This window comes from Abramis brama, assembly GCF_963993115.1.
Source record: "Abramis brama genome assembly, chromosome: 9".
In the NCBI taxonomy this organism is placed as follows: domain Eukaryota; kingdom Metazoa; phylum Chordata; class Actinopteri; order Cypriniformes; family Leuciscidae; genus Abramis; species Abramis brama.
In genome coordinates this window covers 37,304,029-37,326,303 of record NC_139971.1, presented here as the reverse complement: position 1 = coordinate 37,326,303, position 22,275 = coordinate 37,304,029, and the positions used below count along the sequence as shown (strand labels likewise).

Genomic DNA, 22,275 nt, shown 5'->3' with positions numbered 1-22,275 from the left:
AGTAAAATTAGACTGTAATTGCTCCAGCTCGCATTGAAACCGTTAAAGATGGAGTAAATCCTACAAACAACATAAAAGCTATTCTGGTGCTAAACGACAGACATGTGAAAGTAATTTCAGAGACAGTTAGCTTCCTGCTGAGATGCAAAATGCAGCATTCAGGGCAGAAAAAGCTTAGAGATTTGGGATTTTTAAACATGTAATACTGCACTTCACCAGAGAAATGCTTACAGAACGAATATTCAAGTTTGAATTGATTTCCATCTGATATAAAAGTACATGAGTGTAAAAAAGTATTGTTTATTTTGTGTGTGGAAATCCTATTGACAGCATAAGGTATCCACCTAAGTCGTGTAAGCCTTATGACATTATTGAATTTATTACAGTATCTGTTGACAGAATGGCGTTGAACCAGACAAACCTGATACTGTAAGTCACAGTGAGCCTTTAAATATCAGCATATGGTAATACAACTATTAGTAGATTGTGGTAATAACTTATCACCATACCTTAAAGGGGACATATCATGCCAAATGCACTTTTTTAGCCCTTAAATGCATTTTGTTGTATATTTGGAGAGTTTAGAAGTACAGAAAATATGAAATTATTCTCTTCAGGTGCTTCGTTGATATCTTTATATTCTGTTTTGGTCATATTTTTCAACCTGTTACGATTTTTCTGTTATCTATGACGTTTTTTGAACTATTACGTCACAGTATTTGCAGCGGAACTGCCAAATAAGGACATTGACTTCCGGCCCAACACTTCGAGCAATCCGCCATTTTTATTTCTCGCTGCAGTTTTGTAGTCCAAGCTAAAGGATGCAGAAGTTACGAGAGGGTAAGTTAAAATGTTCGGTTGTTGGATGTAGTAACCCACACGCTTCATTACACCGTTTAATGTAGATGAACTGCCGCGCTTGTGGCGCATGTTTAACTGAAAGAACGAGCAGAGAGAGAGACCCGGTCGCGCGCGCGCACTCTCTCTCTTCAGAGCCAGGCGAAAGTGTAAACAAGACATCACCGTCTCCAAACTAGACGCTGTCTTGCTCTCTCTCCCTCGCACATATTAATCAAAATAAATCGACACGGTGGTAAAAGGTCGGAAGACCAAAGTTTCATGTGTAAATACAGTACACACCATTGCGATACATCCATATGAAGACGTTGTTCTACAGGTTCGTCGTCTTCATTTTCATCTCGCTCCTGCTCCGACTCTGGCTCGAACATGTAAGGCTGGCTGGACAAGTCTTCCGTTGTTGACATTTTGTTAATAACGTGTGAATAAAAAGTTTCTGTGCCGCTAGATAATCGTATCTCTGCTATCAAACTACAAAAATGGCCGAACGGGGTGGAGTTGAACCGAGTGTGGGCGGGGTATGAAGTGTCTCAATTGTATTTAAAGAGACCGCACCAAAACGAGTTGCTCTCAGACGCACATCAGAAAAGGGGTAGAAAAGGGGCCTGTGGAGCTATAATAATGAGGAATTCAGACCCAAGCATTGCAGTTCCGCTTTATATAGACTACAAATGTATGATTTATATGTAAAAAGGAACAATTTAAAAGCATGATATGTCTCCTTTAAATGATGCATTTTCAGCATAGCTGCTCTATTAGCTGCACTCGGTTCTTTTGTTTTGTGCCCTATATGTATATTTATCAGGGCAGGGCAGAGACAGCCCTGAGAAACAGAAACTGGCTCTGGACAAAAGTTGCTGAAACAGAAAAAGGCAGAGGCCCGACACAAGTGCCACTGCCAAAATAACACCAGTGACTCATAGTTGCCTTCAAGCCCTGTTTCAACATGCAGTCTGAGCATGAACTTTTAATTAAACACACTATATATAGAGGCGGCTACACAATCTCCGATATCGTACTATTTAGAAGAAGTTAAAGTTGTGATATACTACTGGCAGTCACCTGCCAAACAAACATACGCCTTTCATTTGTAGGAGGGTTAAGGACAAATAAGTTTGAAAATATTCAAAATGACCGTTTTTATCAGTTGTTAGAACACATTTCTCGATACTTAAGTCACCTTTTCAAATCTCTTTGCACAGTTCTCCTTCACTCTCAGAAAAAAAGGCACACAAGCGACAGTCTCTACTGTACAGAATTCAGTGCCGTATATATTACCCCTTTTGTAAAGATGGTAATGAAATTAAGACTAACACCTGTTTAGGTGATTAGCTACATCTAATTGTTTTAATAGTATATTTCAATATGGTATTACTGTACAAATTTGACAAATTGCTGTCTTATTCAAAAAAGTTTAACAGTTTTGAAAAGAGTATGTAAACATGCAAATTTGTATGTAAAGTCCACATGTATGTCAATGTTGTGATCACTGTGTGAAGAGCAAATGAAAAATTTGTCCTAGAGATTTGTCCTTGACACATTCAAGCTATTTTAAGGCATGAAGAAATTATTTTAACAGGAAAAAACGTTTAACCCTCTGGTACTGTTCACCAGAGGGTTAAACAAAAATGACCTTTTTATTTCAATGAAATGATTGTACAATATTTTAGTTTGATAATGTTTTTTATTTATATATTTTGTATTTTAGGGGTATTTTACGGTACTTAATTTTATTTAGGCAGTAGTTATAATCCATTTATTCACTTTTTGGCCATGGACCTGAAAATGAAATTTCCAACTTAAATGGTCATAAATCTTTAATGCTTGTTAAATGCTCTAAAGCACAGACTTAAGTTAAAAAAAATGTACTTATAAAATGCATAAAATTGCATAAAATACCCTTTTCAATTTTAATATGAAATATATATTTTCCAAAACACGTTTTACTCTAAAACTGTGAGAAAGTCAAAGCCATAAATCTGAACAAGCTGTGTTCCAAATTTGAGGCTGATATCTCAAAAATGAGCTTTCAGTAAGTATACCAAACGTTTTGGGAAATTCGTCTCCCATTCATTTCCAATGCGGTCAAAAATAATACAAGTGTGAATATTTTTTCAAGACCATTTAATCTTTTTTAATCATGTCTATGATTTTTTTTTTTTCACATAGCAAGTGCCAAAACCAAGTTTCAAACCATTCTGATGGCGTAAAAAATTCTAAAAAAATAACTTTTTTTTTTTCTGTCAAAATTGACTGAACAGCATCATATGCCATTTTGATTATCATAGATGCGTTTTAAGGGATACAATTATTGACTGCAGGGGGACTTTAAGGGTTAAGCAGGACATCCCCAGTAAAACAGGCCTGGAGTGACTTCAGCAGATGTCTGCAGGCTTTTCCCCTCCAAGAGTGGGATGGAAGCTGTTTTATACATGCTATGTGAGAGAGGGATCTGCAAACTCTAATGCAATGTTCCTGCAGTGCACAACATGAATAATAATAATAATAAAAAAACTCTAGTCAGTCTCACTGAAACAATATCTGGCAAATTCCTGGACAACGGATCTGTTGTCCAAACCAAGTAAAGTGTGGGCGCCTTGACCCCTCTGGCCAACTCAAACCCTCCTGAATTTGTATTCAGCCACACTATACATTTTAAAACAAGTGTTTTGGTATTGTAGTGCCAAGCTTTCTCTGCGGAGCTAGAGCAGAATGCCAATTCAAACACAGTTGTGCAGCCGTAATATTCTCAGCGCTTAGGTCTTGAAGAGCTGAGCGAAAGCAGGATAGATGGTGTTATGTAACCGCAGCCCGTTCCAGTCTGTTTGCGTCAACCAAAACAGACGGCAGCAGTTTTGAAAGGAGCAGAATGCAAAATCAGACTTCGCAAACAGCAAAATGATTCCTTTGTATGAGCATACGGCAGGATGCGCAGCATCAACTGCTCATCCAGATGGCTAACACATGTTCTTTCCTGTTGCTGTCACTCTCTCCCTTTTTTCCTATGGAAAGGTGATCCACACCAGCAGCCCTGCTATATCTGTCTGTTTGGCAAAGTTATACTGTTGGAGCAGAGCAGCGCCTTGATCTAAACTCCACCACTCTGAGCTAAGAACCACCTTTATTCCAATTGGCAAGGGTTTGTATGCATGCACACACTCTCTAACCGCAAAAGAAGGAACGCTGTAATACACCCCCACAGTGCTAGGTAGTAAAGCATTGAAAAAAGAGGTGGAGCAGAGGTGAAAATGCGTGTCAGGTTAATCCTAACAACTGCAAACCATTTTTTGTGCTAAATACGCTATTGATTGAAGCCCATTGATTTGTGCACATGTGTGTGAGCGCATGTGTGAGTGTGTGTGTAAACAGCTGCTCTTGTGACACATTGGCATTCCTGCCAATATCTGTCAGTATGGAGCTCTGAAAATAAATCCCAGGCTTTCGGCTGTCTCGGCCCACACAGAGGAAATTTGAAATCACACAGCAGTTTTAGATAAGAAAGTCACACAGCCTCGATTTCTGCCAGATGCGTCAGCCAAAAACTGCCCGGGCTACAGATGCTGTCCATACTTGTCTCTTTGTTGCATCTATATCAATATTTAGGGAAGGTGTTGGCTGTTTTTGTAGTATTAAGTATGAGAGATACAAAGTAAATGGCTGAAGAATGAAGCTTCTCTGCCTTTAGGTGTACTGTGATAGAAAGAAGGCCCTCCACATTAATCATTCAGCACGTCTCGTGATTTTCACCAGATGATGATATCTTAAAATATACCCAATGTAAAAGTAATGCGGTCTGTTGCATATTTTCATCTGTAGTGATTTATTAACGTATTCCATACATACAGTGACTTGAATACCTCTTCTAGGAGCTTGCTTTTTTATTTGTATATTTCTTGAAGAGCGCAAACTCAAAACGTCAGGGCGATACGACGGTCCTGGTTGCATAATGAAAAAAAGGGCTCATTAAAATGAAATTAATTAATGAAATGCTTCACTGCTTATTCATATTCAAGAAACGTTTGGGCAGCAAATCAAAGTTATGTGATGCGAACAACAAAAAGGGAAAGGATATCATAGAGAAGAAGACCTCATGATTGTGTGTCAAGATCAAGACATCTCTTAAAATATCAGATAATGTGACCTTTTAATGACAAGGAAGGTACTTTCAAAAAACGTGATATTTATGAATGAATAATTCATGATTTTTCTTTAAAAATGTCCTTAAAACATATTTAAACAACTTTTTTTTTTGTATGCATTTAAGGTAAAATATATTACGTGTTTACTTGATCGTTACACCACATGACATTTAAACCAAGACATTCAATTTGAACTTTTCTTGGAAACACTACAAAAGTGTTTCAAAACTATATTTGAACGTATAACGTTCATAAAAGCACATCATGTGCATTAAACTAGATTTCCCCCCTTTTATTTGTCATTGACCTACACCAAAAGTTATTCAGATAGACTTTTTTGTTTGCAAAAAATCTGCTGTGATTTGTTTGGAAATTGACCCTGACCTTAAGTACAAAGTGTATTTTGACACATGTGTGTATGTGTACACACACACACACACACACACACACACACACACACACACACTCTGCTACTTCATTTATAAAGGCATTCTTTTGCACCTGCAAATCCTTTGACACAATGCAGCTGACTGACAAAGAGGTGAAGCCTTCAATCTCATTGAGGCAACTGACAGCCAATGAGGCTCCCACACAAAAAGGAGAAGAAAATAAGATTCTTTAAAGGCATCCAATGGAACCATAGAAGGAAACGGCTATAAAAAAAAAAAAGAGACAAAAAGGAGGGGAGAGAGAGTGTGTTTGAGAGTTGAACTCAGGCAGGCTATGCCTAAAGCAACTCATCCCACTCACCAGCCTTCACCAAACACAATATTTCACTAAACAAAGAAAACGAGACTTCTAAAAGTTCATTTCAGTCGCAACTACATTCATTAAAATGACAGTTATGTGTTCAGTAAAGCTAACGCTCCTCTTCACAAGCTCTCAACTGTGGTTTCATGCCATGAATAAACCTAATAGATTATATCAGCCTCATGATCTGTTTACTTAGTCAGGCCTACCTGACTTGGGATGGGGGTTGAACTCTAGGTGGATAAAATATGCTAAATCTTCTTTATTATCAATGTGACAATGAATGTCATCAAAATTACCAAGCACTTATCAAAAGTGGGTCATATAATGCTTATTAAAATTCGTTGTTAAGGGAATTAACACAGGGCTGAACCTGCATATCAAGTTCTGAATCAGCATCTAAATTTACTGAAAAGGGCAAGATGCTTTATTGGCAGTTCCATACAGAACCTTTAACATCCATTAAACCTTTTCTCTGCACAAAAGGTTCTTTATAGTGTACAGATTATTAAAAGAACTGAACCCCCAGATTTATTGGAAGCTTTATTTTTAAGAGCGAACCAAGTTTGTAATCGTAACTGCAATATTTCTTTCATTCACCCCCAACCCATGTGATACCCCACCTCTCTCAAACAGTGGAAAGATGGCAAGATGTGCTTTGCCAGACACCTGGGATATAACTCATGTGGACCGGCCCTCCCTCTGTAAATGAAAGCACCATGTGTCTGAAAGAAGCGGCTTGAAAGAAATGAACCCTGCACAGCAATAAGATGGTGAGCTCTGTTGGCCTCTATCTGATAATCGCCTTTATTATCCAGACTATGGATAGTGCGGAAAGTCTAATTTGAAATGATAGTCCATGTGGTGTGAACAAAGAGGAGGTGACACCTGGAATCTCACTATAGTCAAGTATAGGCTATTGTATTTAGTTGAATTAAGCTAATAATTTGGAACAAGTGCTTATAATGAAGTCTGTTAAACTACAAGCGCAGGAGAGCAAATTACATTGATAACGGCAAAAACACATTCTTATAGCCTAGTCACTTCCTCGTAGTGTGGTAATGTAACCCCAGAGATACACACAAGGTCCTCTAGGTGTGTTTAAAAAACATCTAATGTTGGATTTGACAGTTCTGACATAATACCCACTGACTGCACTCACTGATACCCGTTTTCCTTCAAAATGGTGCTGGTTATTAACAGAGTCGGTATTGCATGGTTATTATGCCAGAGTCTGTCTAATTTTGATGTAAGATTTAATATTTTTGAAAGAAGTCTCTTACGCTCACCAAGGCTGCATTTATTTGATGACAAGTAAAATACGGTTATATTGTGAAATATAATTACAATACATTTTAAAATGTAATTTATTCTTGTGATGCAAAGCTGAATTTTTCAGCATCATTACTCCAGTCTTCAGTGTCACATGATCCTTCAGAAATCATTCTAATATGATGATTTGCTGCTCAAGAAACATTTCTTATTATTATCACTGTAGAAAACAGTTGTGTTTAATTTCCCCAGGATTTTTTTTAGATAAATAGAAAGTTCAAAAGAGCAGCATTTGTTTGAGATTATTGTCACTTTACTGTCACTGTTGATCAGTTTAGTGCATCCTTGCTGAATAAAAATATGAATAAAATTTTTTTTTTACTTTTAAACATTAATGAATTCTAATATTCTCAAAACTCTAAAATCTGCAAAATACAGCAGTAGCGTTCTATTCCTTCGGCCACACTTTAATATTTTTCTTTAGCAAAACGTAAGGTTTTTGGTGAACTTTGCAAATCAAGCCCAAAAGCAACTTTTGAAGGAGCATTTACAGTTCAAGATGATTTGATTTATTGCAAATAATATTGCTTAAAGGGAAAATTCTGTCATAATTTACTTGTTTAATCCTTATGTTATTACAAACAAGTTTGACTTTCTTTCTGCTGTGAGTAAGGTGATGAAAATAATGACAGTATTTAATTTTTGGCCAACTATCCCTTGAAGACTTTTTTTTTTTCTCACTCAAAATGCATTTTTTTTCCCAAAACATGTTGACTGCTACTTAAAGTGAAGGAAGTAGAGGACTGAATGGTGTTTGCACATACCTGCTGTGAGCGCTGAGCATTAAGTTATTACTGATGTTACATTTATAGAGCATTACATTCATACCGGTGTGAAATGAATAACTTCACCTAAATCCTTTTGAGGTTTAAACGGCATGTTTCTTTGTTTTTGTTTTTTTACAAAAACATAAACTCATATTTCTAAAGGGAATCTAGGGAGAGGCCGTTTATTTGCACAATACACAATCATTCAAAAGAAGCTAATATGACAAGTCAGTAGTTGCGCATTATGTATTTTCTCAGCCCCACCCACCAACAGTGCATGTCATCCGTTCAACCCTTTGCCACTTCGGCAGAATGATTTAATGTCCATATCCTTTTCACAGCCCCCCTATTATTGTCCACGGTGAGAAATGGCTCTAGTCTCTTTTTATAAGGTTAAGACAGAAAGTGACAGGGCAATACCTGTAAACAGGCCGATGAGTCTGGGAAAGACAGAAGACCTAATCTCAGTTTGGTTGGATTTATCATATCTGCTTTAGTAATCCTTAACACAAAGCCTGGATGAGTGCCGTCTTTGTGTGTGTCAGAATAGCAGGCTTGCAGAACAAGCCTTGGCGTGTATTTTCTTTTTTCTCTTTTTTCTTTGTTCAGCGGTAACACTGTGGCAGGTATGGAATCTTAGGTTACAGTGGGGATATCTTCTGACAACATGGAGGTACTGAGGGTACTGGGTGGGGTAAGCTGGGCCGGAAGGTTGATGTGGAGCATCGCAACTATGTGCATCCATACTGCATGACACACAAAAAAAGTCTAATTATCATGACAACTCTCGGAAGATTTTAGCATGGTAATGGATGATAATGTTAATGTATTTGGGCTTGGTGGAATAGATCTGCTACGCTGCTGCAGAGCAAGTACAGGAACTTTCTACTGCCAATACATACGCCGGTGCGCTGCTGTGAGTATGTAAGACATACTGCTGCTGCACAGATAGCATATATCAATTACCCATAGCAGATCTATACAGATGGAGCATTTTAGATGAATGCTGAAAACTGCTAGAGTGAATGGTAGCCAGCTATGTAAATGTTGAGCAGCGATCTCATTGGCTGCAGATGCAACATGAACCAATCAGCTTGTGCCAAGTAGTTAACGCTGTAAATATCATCAGCTGCGTTAAGGACCCATCAGTCTGCGTCATCTAGAGTTTCATGACAGAACTAGGCATTTTTCCAGCTAAAATGTTAAACAAGTTAAAAACGAGTGGAAAAAAAATCTGCCAGTGCAGGAAGACAAAATACACTTATATTCAAGATAATACAGTTTATGAAAGCGAATCTTAACGTGTAAACCCTGACATATAATATAATAGCCAGATTTATTTATTTATTTAATTTCTGAGAGCAGTTTATTGACACAAAAAGTTTGCATGTGTTTTTTGTTGAGTATCATATTTGATGTTGTCATACTTGAAACAACTTGATTTTATTCAGAGCCACAAACTGAGCAAAAATATGCAATTTGGTACAGTTAAAATAAAATGAAATGAAATTCATTAAAGTACAGCAGACTACTTGCTTAAAATGTATATGAATATCACTTATCACACTATATCTTCCAATAATATCTTGATAAGATGACATTTACATCCTTTTTATGATTAAATGCCTGTTTTTATTGTGGGAGGGCAAAACATATAATGAAATACGATATAATGATGATTGAGAAATGTACAAATAAACATTCCTCAAAAGCCTGATGTATTATACTTGATAATTACATTTTAACATGATTTGTCTAAAAATGATATATGGATAATCATGTAAATCTAAGCTGCTTCAGCCCTGCAAGTGTTCATATTGAAATTTGACATTTACTTCATAAAAATCTGAAAAGATTTCACAGCAATAAGATGCGTATCATGACCTGAAGAGGGATGTTTTTATAATCATACTAAAAAACCTTTTACTTGCTTTTTTTTATTTATTATAAACAGACGGCATGCAATAGATTGCGTACAACAGGTTTTTCAGCAAAGATTTGATCATGTTGATAATTAGGAGGCCATAGAAATTTGTGTATCAAACATTATAGGGTTAATGTCTTGTCAAGATTAATCTTGTTTTATGATTTATTAGAAAGTCACTTTTGCAGTATATTTTTGTCTCTATTTTGTCTCTCTATTTTTGTCTGGGGATATTTTGGGGATATTAATTTAATTTTATCAATCAATAAATTTACATTAGAAACAACCTTGTTGTGTTATTTTGGTTTAATGCTGTGAAGCTGCTTTGATGCAATCTGTATTGTGAAAAGCGCTATATAAATACACTTGACTTGACTTGACTTGACTCTATTTTTTTAGTTTCAAGCACAAATCCAACAAAGTTTTTATGTTTTTGCTTTTGCTAATGAGAATATAAATATATTCTCTTGTTCTGAGCAGTGTTGGGTAACGTGAGTAACATGACACGAGTTACGTAATCAGATTACTTTTTTCAAGTAACTAGTAAAGTAATGCATTACTTTTACAGTTTCAACAAAATATCGGAGTTACTTTTTCATATAAGTAATGCGAGATAATTTGTTTTCCCATTTATTGACTGACAGCTCTCCTGTCCCCATGTAGAGAGAAATCAGGAATAAGTGCAGAGGCGTTGTGTGTGAAAATGATGGTTATTGTAGTTCTAGACTAAATATGAACATATTTAATCATCTCACTTGCACAAAAACAGATTCAGTATTTTTTTTTTCTGTTATTTTGTTGAACAAACAAGGTGAGAAAAAGTAACGCAAAGGTAACATAATACATTACTTTCCATAAAAAGTAAGTAACGCAATTAGTTACTTTTTTAGGGAGTACCACAATATTGTAATGCATTACTTTTAAACCATTCACAACACATGGTTCTAAGGATGCTTACAAATTAAAAAAAATAAGACTAAATACTGTAAAATTATAAAATACTGATTTAGAAAATGTATATTGCAGCATGTATCTGCATGAGTAATCTTTAACAGTGAGATCAAGTGTAAAATTTAAATAATCAAATATTTAAAATTATTCTGAGGAGCTGTAAGTATGACAGAGCTCAATTCTGCGCAGACCTTATACTGAGACATGCTGAAAGAACAAAAGAGCCACAGGTGCAAGCTCACTTTACACCTTGACCTGGTTTGTCAGCTTGTCTGCTGAATTTGTGCCACTGCAAAGCGAAGTGTCAAAAGCAGCAAATCTGCATTGACGAGAGGGAGATTAAGGGCTAGAGGTCAGAGAACAAACACAAAACTCCTCGGAGATTCAGGAAATTCTCCAAAACACAATGCTGTTTCACACACTACGGTTTCCATTATTGTTAAATGAATATCTGAAGGCTAAATGTGCCTGGATTGCAATCGGATATGTTAAGTATGCGTGCTTTGTGTATGCGCACATGTGTGTTTATTTGTTGCTCTTCGGGTCTGTGAACCTGAGCAAGGTGTTACAGCAGTGCAGCTGTTAAAAGACGATATCACTCTTTAGTCATTGTGTGTTTATTTTGTGTGTGTGTGTGTGTGTGTGTGTGTGTAGACATAAATGCACCTGGGGGTGTCCATGCTTGCAAACCTTCTGAAAACCTCAAAGCTGTTCTAGCTGAGACACAGAATACCTGCATCATTGTCACTTCAGCACCTCAGGCAGGCAGAAGGCAGTGGATGGGGAGAATAAGTCATTTGTCAAGAGTTGGGCAAGTTGAAACTACAACCCCATTCGTTCCACTATAGAGCAGGTTATGGATCCAGTTAATGAGAAGAGACAAGGTCTTACACATTTTCTAGCACACACATATTCACATGCAAACATTGACCTAGCTGTTCACACACACCCACACACACACAAAAATGGTCGCAATACTCGCTGTAATGCAGTCACATGGAAAGCGTGAGAGACGTTTTGTCATCTGTCTACATTACTGTAATAATGTAGATGGGGAAGAGTCAAGTGAAAGGGTAAGAGTACTGCAATGACACATAAAAGAACAATGATCATTCACCATAAAGTTTCTACAAGTTATGATGTGTCAAGAGGCAAGACGTCCTCTTGACAGCCTCAGTCTCGTGAAATATGAGCCTATATGTCTGAGGAAGTTATGAAATTGTGTCCCGAATATAAAAACAGGCACTGGCTGGTGAGACATAGATTCTTTCAAACTGACAAATGACCAGGCCCAGTACATTTAGCATTGCGTTTTTGTTGAAAAATTTGCTATACTAATGTAAATGTGGTCAAATGTATTCAATGGAGCTGAGAGTACTACACTAATATAGCAGGCTATACAGTATAGGAGTTTAGTTCAAAAATATATATGTCTGATATACTATATTATATAAACTATTCCATTTAGTCTGTTGTAAGCGCTTCTTAAGGAGACAGAAAAAAGTAAATAAACTCAAAACGTAAAAGACTAATGGTCTAATGATCATTTGTGGTTTTGAAGCCATGATATGAGAACAGTTTTCAATTATTCTATTGTTCAAGTCAGACTCATTCAACTTATCGCTATATCAGCTTATCTTCTAACAGAATGATTAAATTTATTTTATTTATTTTAAGGTTAGCATATACATACCCTTGAAAAAAAGAAGTGTGCTCAATTGTATGTGCACTTTTAGTGTACTTTAAACCTTTAGGATATATATAAAGAAATCTTAAAGCACACTAAAAGTGCACATACAATTAAGCACACTTCTTTTTTCTATATATTTAGGCTTACTTAAAAAGTGTAGTTAAAGGGATAGTTCACCCAAAATTTTTAATTCTGTCATCATTTGCTCACCCTCAAGTTTTTCCAAACCTGTCTGAATTTCTTTCTTCTGTTGAATACAAAATAAGATATTTTGAAGAATGTTGGTAACCAAACAGTTTATGGGCCCCATTGACTTCCATAGTATTTTTTCCCCATACTATGGAAGTCAATGATGTAAATGATGTGTACTAAAGAAACGCACACTGGGCAGATGATGTGTAGAAGATTTTACACTACATTCTCATGGTGAACGTGATTTCACCAAGTACAACATGTTCCTGGATCAATATCTTTGTTGATCCTGGAACAAAGTTTCAATCAGCTAACCAGATTTGAGAGATAAGTTTACAGTTTATGCCCAGTTTAGGCTTACAACCAGGGTTCAGTGCTTCTACGTCAGTGTTATGCACTTAGCATTTCCCTCTGATTTTAGGGATAAGTTATGGGTAGGGCTCGGCTGAGGGGTAGGGATATGGTTAGGACACAATTTAGGACCGGAATTTTGTTCCAGCATCAACAAAATATGTTGTATCCAGGAACATGTCTTGCTTGGCAAAATCAGGGTGACCACATTCTCATCTCAGGTAGCATCAGAAACTCACTGCACCAGCCTGATAATGACCTGTTTATATTTATTGTCCCAGTGTGATATTGGATGCCTTAAAATTAATGGTTTTGTTTTTTGTGCATCATAAATTCTGTTGGTGGTCATTAGCAGCCTGGATTCTTTTCGACTACCACACTGTGCCAGCTGTTCTCAGGTCACATCAGTCACCTGACATGGACACATCTGTCTCGCCTCAGACAAACCTCACTTCTGCCCTTTGCAACACATTTTACAATCGCCCTCCTGCTGTACTCTCATTGCAATCCATGGCCATCAAACTCACCCTCAGTTTGAATCAAAACGAGCTTCTCATACATATTCAATATGCAGCCTTTCCAAAATCTACATACTTTAAGGAAAGACTGGTTGCATGTGGACTTTTGTGGATGATTTTTTCATGCATCATGAGTGTTCATTTTGGCAATGTGTGTGTTTTTAGGCATGGCGGAAGAACATCGTTTTCATACTGAGAATCTGCTGTGACAGATTAAATGCCAAATGATATTCATGTCTGATGTGCATTGTTGGTTTTCAGCTGATCACACTGAGATGCATAAGAACTGAGGGTTCAGTCAGCATAGTAATGTTCATTATACCAGTGATAACAAAAGCATGACAGCTGCATTTTTTCCAGTTGCTGGCTCGAAAGAGACGAAAAAATCCAACGTCTCTGACGATTAATAATTACAGTCCCTTCCTTTTGAAAATAAATGCTGTAGTAAAACTGTAGTGTATATATAATGGTTCATTGGATATACGGATACTGTATCAAAATGACAACACAAGAATTTGTATAAACGTGTACAATTTCATTTGTAAGTTATCATACATTCTGCTTACGCCGTAATAAGGGTTTTGCTTATTTATTGCTAAAATGCAATAGGTGTTCCAGCAAGAATTTTTTTCAGTGTACAAATTTAGAAAATTCCCATCCTTGCATAATGCATCATTACTATAAAGGCCTACAGATAAAAAAGCACTTCAGTGTCGTTTTGCTCTGACACTGTGGCAGTGAAAAGACTAGAGCTTTACTATATGTCAGCCATGAAATGTTTAATGAAGGATCAAGAGTTATGCAGGGAGAAGTGGGACAGTGCGTATGGGAGTTGCTTTTCCACATTTTCCACAAGTCTGCCATCTGACTGGCATGTCTGAGCACATTCTGCGGAAAAAAAACGGTAGGGAGGGGGGTATAAGACGGTACATTGTTTAGAGGATTAATGTCATATCAATTTTAATATATTTCTCAAACATGTTAAATGCAGGCTATCCACACTGGGCTGCTTCGTTCACAAAACTGTCCTTATGGGAGAAAAAGTGTCCATCAGAGCTGAAATAGATGGGCATATAAGAAAGACTGGGGCATTGCTCAAGGATGAGTTGTGTCTGTAAGGGGAAGGAATGCTATAAATCTCTCTGGCAATGTTCCGGTAAATGTCTAGAGTCATCTCAATGGAGCAGTGGAGGAGATGCCTTATGTGTTTTAATCCAGCAAAACACCTTTGATTCTGAATGCTTATTCTTTTGTTCATTCATTCTTTTTTTTAAAACAGTCAATGAGACTTAATTCAGCTTAGCTTAATTTAAAACCATAATCATTACTTCAATATGTAGCCATACTACTACTCCAGGAAAAGTGAGAAAAAAGCAATACAATACAACTGATAATTAGTGGAAATGAAGATCAAAAACAGGAAAACAGGAGAAAAAAAAAGGCAAAAAGTAGAAGAACAAAGAGCTGCCAAATATTAAAGAATATTTAAGTTACATATTAACTTTCTTTTATAAGCGGCCCAATAATAAAGCAATTTTATATTCATGGTAAGTGGGTTTAATTGCAAATCTTATATAAATAAATTGGTTTACACCTGCATTGTGACTAACTTAAAAGTAGTAATGCAAAAAAATACATTAATAATATTTTGTATGGTTACGTGGTAAAAAGTCCTCTGCTTTTCCAAGCACAAAACAGTCTGCTTGGAAAAAAGCCCAAGCATTTAGTTCAAAACATACTTTATGAATTACAGTACTGGTGGATAGGTTAATACATGTACTTCTGCTCTAGCCAAATTGACTTGCAGGTCTAATCAAATACTCAGATGAGAGAAAAGGTCAAAAAGCACATTAATGCTCTAATAACGCAATTTTTGTTGCTTCCCAATGGTGCCGTGATCATATAAAATTTGAAATTCTAATGCATTTACATGAATAATTAAACCAGGAAAAACAGCGCTACAAACTGACTCAATAAATAAAATCCATGATGCATTATTCATATATGTGATGGCTAAATTGGACTTTAATGTGGGTCACAAAGCTTAGTTTTGGAAAATAACAACAACTTTGTCCTCCTTGCTATTTTTGCTTGTTTTCTCTAATGGTATTCTAACAGGATCTCACACAGGCACTGCGATCATGGTAGGAAATCCAAATGAAGGGAGAAGTGAATAAAACTGCTGGGTCTCATTGTGCGAGCATCTCCCGTTTTCATTCCAAGACCGCAGTAACTAAGCATCCTCCAAACCTCACAGAAAGCATCTGATGTGTGCCCTGCGTCTCAATTCCACGGCCGGCTCCTCGCTTCTGTCAATCAAACACACAAACTCATACGCACAAAACTATCTCATATAATATATTCAAATCAAGAAACAAGTACAAACAACTAATGTTGACAAAGGACCTCCAGTGACACCACAAAAAGGCTCAATCAGGGAGAGCAGCACTGCGGCAATGACAGTTTTGTATGGGCGACAGCTGGTTTTGTTAGAGCCGACTGAGAACAAACCCGGTTGTGCTGGGAGCGTGTAAGAAAAGACCCCGGAGATGTCTGAATTTTGGAATGACGGAACGCCTCTATGCTGTCCATTCAGAGAGGCCGGATGGATTTTCCCAACCTAGTAGTTCTCACGCTTAGTGCTGCATCTCAAATAAACCTCCTATGGATTCCCAACTTCAGAGAGGAGGCCAGGGAGGGGTTATTGGGAGTGGGGGGAGGAGTGGGTCACGCGTAAAAAAGCGTTTTATAGAGATGCTGATTTCTCATTCAGCCCAGGCTGAGGGGGTGCCCAGGAAGGAATGCAATGTGGAAGAGACAGAGAATGATCGAAGTTCTCTTTCAGGGTATGTTTACACGACAACGTTGTAAACAACGTTGTCAAAACGACCCCGTTCACACGGATCCGCGATAACGACTAAAAATGCTGTATTCTGCTGCCAGGCCAGTAGTTGGCGATGTCACGTGGTAAAGAAACACTACACAGCAATAGACTGAACACGTAATACGCATGCGCATGACGTCACCGTTTTCACAAATTTGCGTTTTTGTTGTTTACATGGAGATGATAACGGTATAAGTTTCAAAAACTTGCAGGTTGAAACCCGATTTCAAAAGCTTGCATTTTCAGGCCGCCAAAATGCCATTGTCATGTAAATAAATGGCAAAAAAGCATAATTTTTTCACATTTTTTAGTTGAAAACTGTGTTATGTAAACGGCCCCTTAGAAGTTATAATATGTAAAGTTACCATGAAATCAAAATAGACATTTCCACATTTTTTATGGAATATTGTTGTCTAAATCATTTATCCTTGCACATTATCATTTTTTAAAGTCATGTGCCCTTGTAATCAAAATAACGTCCCCTCCCTCTTGTAACGACTTTGCAAGTGTTTAACCAAATTATAGGATGATATGATATGATGATATATCTTCTCAGATGATGTGTTTTCCAGCATGAGGGTGAGACAACCTGTTTTTGATCACAGCAAAAACAAACCATCCAATCAATTCCCAATGGACAAACTCAAGTCCCATCCTCCATTTTTCTTGCTCGAGAAGCTGTTTCACTCGCATGTCACAATAGGGAAGAAAAGACTATCACAACTGTGTCATGCCGACTTTCAGTTTTGAGAAGCAACTTACCGCTGGGAATGGGGTGGCCTTTCAACCCTGCCTGGGAAAACCAGCAATTCTCTGCAAAAGCATTCAAAGGTAGCTTTTTCTCACCTGCAGATAGAAAGAAACAGAGAGTGAGAGAGAGGGAAGGAGGAGGAGTGTTTATCACAAGCCCGGCTCTTCTTTTGCAGTCAGGCGAATATATACATGTATAAGTCCCGCTTGATAACGGTGAGATGCGGATTTGCCAGATTGTAATCTCTTTCATTCAGGAATACCATTGAAAAGGCACACAGAACTCCAGGCCTGCGTTTTCCTCCAACTCACTTCCCTTTCTCCGTTTGTTCTGTGGTAGATCAAGCCGTAGACATTACCAAGCATGAAGATGAGCGTGACAAAGAGCTGTCATCCATGATAACGATCGTAAACACAAAACCATCCGCTGTGAAACAGGTTACAGCATAAACAAATGCTTTTCCTCCTTCCTTCATCCGTATTTAGCTTGGGGAACCTTTTAAACATTTCAGTAAAAGTGAATAAACATTAAATCTTTAATATTTAGAGTTTTGTTCGACTTAAAAGCAAGTTACACTAAAAAGTTTAGGGTTGGTAAGCTTTTTTAATGTTTCTTATCTAATCAAAAATCCAGTAAGAAATTTACTCCAGTTTTCAGTGTCACGTGATCCTACAGAAATGATTGTAGTATGCCAAAATAGGGCTCAAGAAACATTTCTTATTATGGTGAATTCTTTTTTTTTTTACATGATTTTTGTAACGGTTTACTGTCATTTTTTATCAATGTGTCCTTGCTGAGTAAGAGTATTAATTTCTTAACAAGCAAACAAACTGTATTATCTGTATTAAACAAATGTTTTTTGAATAGTTGTGAAATAGTTTGTATATTTATTACATTTTTGGCTGGGTCTCCTGTACAACCATTTCAAGAGACGCCCACACCATTACTATTATAATAATAATTATTTTTACTAGTTTGTTATGGCAGTGTCTATTTATATTTGATGGAAAGAGTATCTTCACTATTCACATTAAAAAGCATCTAGGTTTTTTGCACTTTTTGTAAATAGCTGCTGTTGTCTATCATTGTGGTACTGTATACATTTCAGATAACTCCACCCCTAAATGACACATAAAATCGAAATAAATTGCATTTAGCTGCATTGTCTTTCTGTCTTGGGCGGTTCTTGGCCAGATTAATGTGGATCAGAGTTATAATGTTTAGTCAAAGGTCTGGATATTCTCTCATTCTATCACTGTCTTCTCCCTGACATATGGCCAGTTTCTTCATGTATCTGAATTTGCTAAAAGTTCAAATTATGCACGGACACTGACGGGCTTAACAATAATTTACTTTTCCAGCTGACGTGACTGTTAGGCAGATGTTCGCAATGTGGAAAATAATCCCCAGTGGAAAGACAGCAAAAAAATTTAAAGAAAATACAGTTCGAAAGGACGAACACATGGCCGTCAAATTGCAAATGTGTGTGTATGAGAGTGTCTGTGCTTGTGTTTGCATGTGTTTACCTCACCGAAGCTCTGTTTACTGGGGCACCCGCAACGGCTTTGCTCACATTGTACTTCACAAAAAACAAAAACTCTGATTTGACTCAGTTTCCAGATTTTTTAACAATAATCGTTTTTTTTTAATACACATGAATCAACTGTGAGACATATCATGAATATTTAAAGCTGATATGTGTCGTTTTTTTGGTGTTAAATACTTTTTCCTATCCCAGCTTAACATGTTGTGACAACTGTAAGAACATCTTAATTCCTATACTTTCATAGCATGTACTGAATTGGATGAAGAACGTGATCTACCATTCTAGGTCAAATAGATCTTTTTTTTTTAATGAACACTTTTGGTAACACTTTATTTCGATGGTCCACTTTAGACATTCTAAGTGACGCGACGTGATCTGAAGGCTAAGTATGTTAATCCATACTCGGAATTTGTCAGAATTGAATTCACTCCCCCACCTACATTTTCCTGCTGTTATTGAGAATCGAACCCGCAACCTTCGGGTTACAAGTCTGACTCTCATTAGTAACTTTGCAACTACTTGTCAATTAACAGTCATTAGTATATTAGTAGACTGTCTGCTTAATATCTGCTAACACTTTATTTTGATGCTCCCCAGCAAACATTCTACTGACTATCAGGAACTTTGCAGCTACATGTCAACTTATTCTACTAACCCGAACCCTAACACCTAACCTTGACCAGTCTACTAATACTCTAATGAGAACTAGTTCACACGCAGTTGCAAAGTTACTTATTGTTAGTAGATTGTCTTAAGTGGACCTGTATCGAAATAAAGTGTATAACCACACTTCATCTCAGCAAGGTGACAGTAAACATTTATAATGTTCAAATATTATTTCTAAAAATCAAATCAGCATATTAGAATGATTTCTGAAGAATCATGTGACACTGAAGACTGGAGTAATGATGCTGAAAATTCACAGGAATAAATCACATTTTAAAATATAATAATAATATTTCACAATATTACTTTTTTACTGTATTTTTGAACAAATAATGCAGCCTTGGAGAGTTTATCAGACTTCTTTCAAAAACATAAAAAAATCTTTCTAAGCCCAAATTTACTTCTCGACCATAGATGAACATAATAAAACATACATACTACTGCATATCTGCGATAGTCGTTTGACCCATAATGACTCAAGACACTGTGTGGAACAAGAACAATTTAACCACAAATAATTTTTTGTTTTGTTTATAGTTTAGCTTCAGTTCTCACTATTAACTAGTTAGAGTTTTTTTAGACTATTGCTTATTAGCATGCATATTACTAGGATATCACCTTTTTATTAGTTCTTATATTAATGCACATTTAATGCTACATCCCTCAATCCTACCCAATACCTAAACTACCATACTAACTATTAATACGCAGTAATTAGGAGTTTATTGAGGCAAAAGTCGTAGTTAGTTAATAGTGAGAATTGGACCCTAATCAAAAGTGTGACCCAAAGGATAATCAAAACATTGCAGAAAGCTGAACAACGATGATGTGAGGTTTTGGGTGGGACAGATGGGGAGAGTGTTCTGGAAACTTGTTTGAAAACAAATTATTTTTTCAAATCTATTGGGTGACATTCAAATGGTACACTTAAGCTTAACTCTATAATGCTACATTTATCTGCCTATGTTGATTAAGAAACGAGCAGGATGGAGGTTTTAGGCTGAGAATGGGAGAATGGGTGCGACAAGACACAAGAGAACGACTGACAGCCATTGGACACATTTTGGTTTCCTTGGTTACAATGGGGGTCAATGCGAGCTGTACATACAGGCTCACATTAAAGATTCTCTTTATTCTCTCTCCTTTCATGTGGCCAACCCCACGCTCCATTCACCACTTGTTTTTTTTTTCACGGTCCACCATTAGACGGCTGTCTAATAAAGGTTAGAGCTTTTCTTCCGCCCTCTCTTTTCAAAGATCACCATGTCCATTTACTGAATCCATATGCTGCATTCTCACCAGAGATCACAGCAAAAAAAAAGAGAGTGAAAAAAGTGGAAGAGGAACTCATGATGCGTTTCTAACTGAAATGCGTTTCACTCCAAATATTTGAGGGTGTGAAACATAGTGGCTATCAGGGGAGAAATTGCTATTTGATAAAAGGCAAAGTAACTGTTACTATGGGACACTTAGATGGATTGAACCGTAACACTTGGAAGAAGAAGAAGAAAATTGGGCTTTGGAAAACCTTAATGAGCAGATGTGCTTCTTATTTACAACGAGGCACGCAGCAGTGCGCTGAGAGCTTCATGTCTAGTCTGGTAATGTGTTAGGGTGAATGCGCAGTCACATACTCGACGGGGCCGTGGGGAGGCAGAGCGCTAGATTCACTGACGGGAGGGCACAAGGGGGCTGTCCAAGCCAAAATAAATCAGCCTGCCAATTAGGTACTGGCTGATTTAGCTTTGATGTGGCGTCCGTGCCTAAGAGCCCTCCGTACGCAGCACCTGAGTCTAGAGAGCAACCGAGGGAACGTGGACTCGATCCAGTGCCAATCATCGACTAGGCCTTATTGTTCCCTGGCTGACCTTCCCATCAATTCAGAGATGGGTAAAAGGAATTAAAATTGTAAGGAGAGGAGAGGGAGCTGAGATGCCTGAGAGCTCCTAATGAGCATGTTGAATACAACAGCGCTAGGCAACTAGCAAAGCCCAAAAAACACAAGGACGGAAGCAGGCCTCGAGTCCCGGCTTGTGACAATAGGCCTCTAATTGGGCTCCCAATACTGGTGGGCTAGTCTTATATGCAGCACTGTGTACACATGACCAGCCAAGTGTGAGAAACTATATTACTCTAAGAGTCTTAGAGATGGAGAGCACTCTTGTGCTCTCTCTTGACATTCCTTCTTTGAGCATCAACAGATGGCCATGAAGCATTCGGTTTTTCATTCATTCATTCGTTTATTTCTTTTGGACCATTTGGAAATTTAAATGATTGAACACTAGATAAAATGAGTTATCATTATAAACAAATTGAATCTAAAGTATCTTCTAAATAAGGAGAGCTCGAGGCTAGTTGTCAGACTTTTTACTCCAGTGAATATTTGAAGTCAGTATCAATGGCTTTGAACATTTTTCAGATTCTCATTACAAACAGATATTTGAAACATTTTTGCACAGGAATAAAGAAACAAGCAGTACAACTGAATATAGACTTTTCATTTTTAAAAGAAACTGAAAATTGTATTAAACAAGGATGTATTTAATCAATCACAAGTTAAAATAAAGACATTTATAATGTTACAAAAGATTAAATGCTGTATTATCAAAGAATCCAGTTCATGTTTCCACAAAAATATTACGCAGCACAACTGATTTCAACATTTGAGAGAGAGAGAGAGAGAGAGAGAGAGTAAACAGTTCAACACTTATCTTTGTGACAACTAGCCCCGGACTCCCCTACTTAAATTAAACAATTGATTTAGCAGAAGGGTTGAGCTTTACCCAGCTGAATCCAAATATCTGTGGTAGCTGTCTATGGCGTTATTTTTTAGTCAAAAGTTATGAGCGTGTAAGACATGCTCACGAGCACATTATGTTATTTCACACGCGCAAAAATGAACCTTCAGCTGGCATGATAAAAGTACTCGCGCACAAATTCAACAACCGAGAGGTGT

The 22,275-nt window shown here is 37.2% G+C and overlaps 1 protein-coding gene across 1 annotated transcript in view; it reads right to left on the bottom strand.

Annotated features, from left to right (window-relative positions):
- Nucleotides 1-22,275, bottom strand: part of rgma (repulsive guidance molecule BMP co-receptor a) — a 57,731-nt gene that overhangs the window by 28,860 nt on the left and 6,596 nt on the right. The window contains exon 2 of the mRNA XM_084124485.1: nt 17,119-17,202. The gene's annotated coding sequence lies outside the window, so the exon portion shown is untranslated. The remainder of the gene's footprint in view (nt 1-17,118; nt 17,203-22,275) is intronic.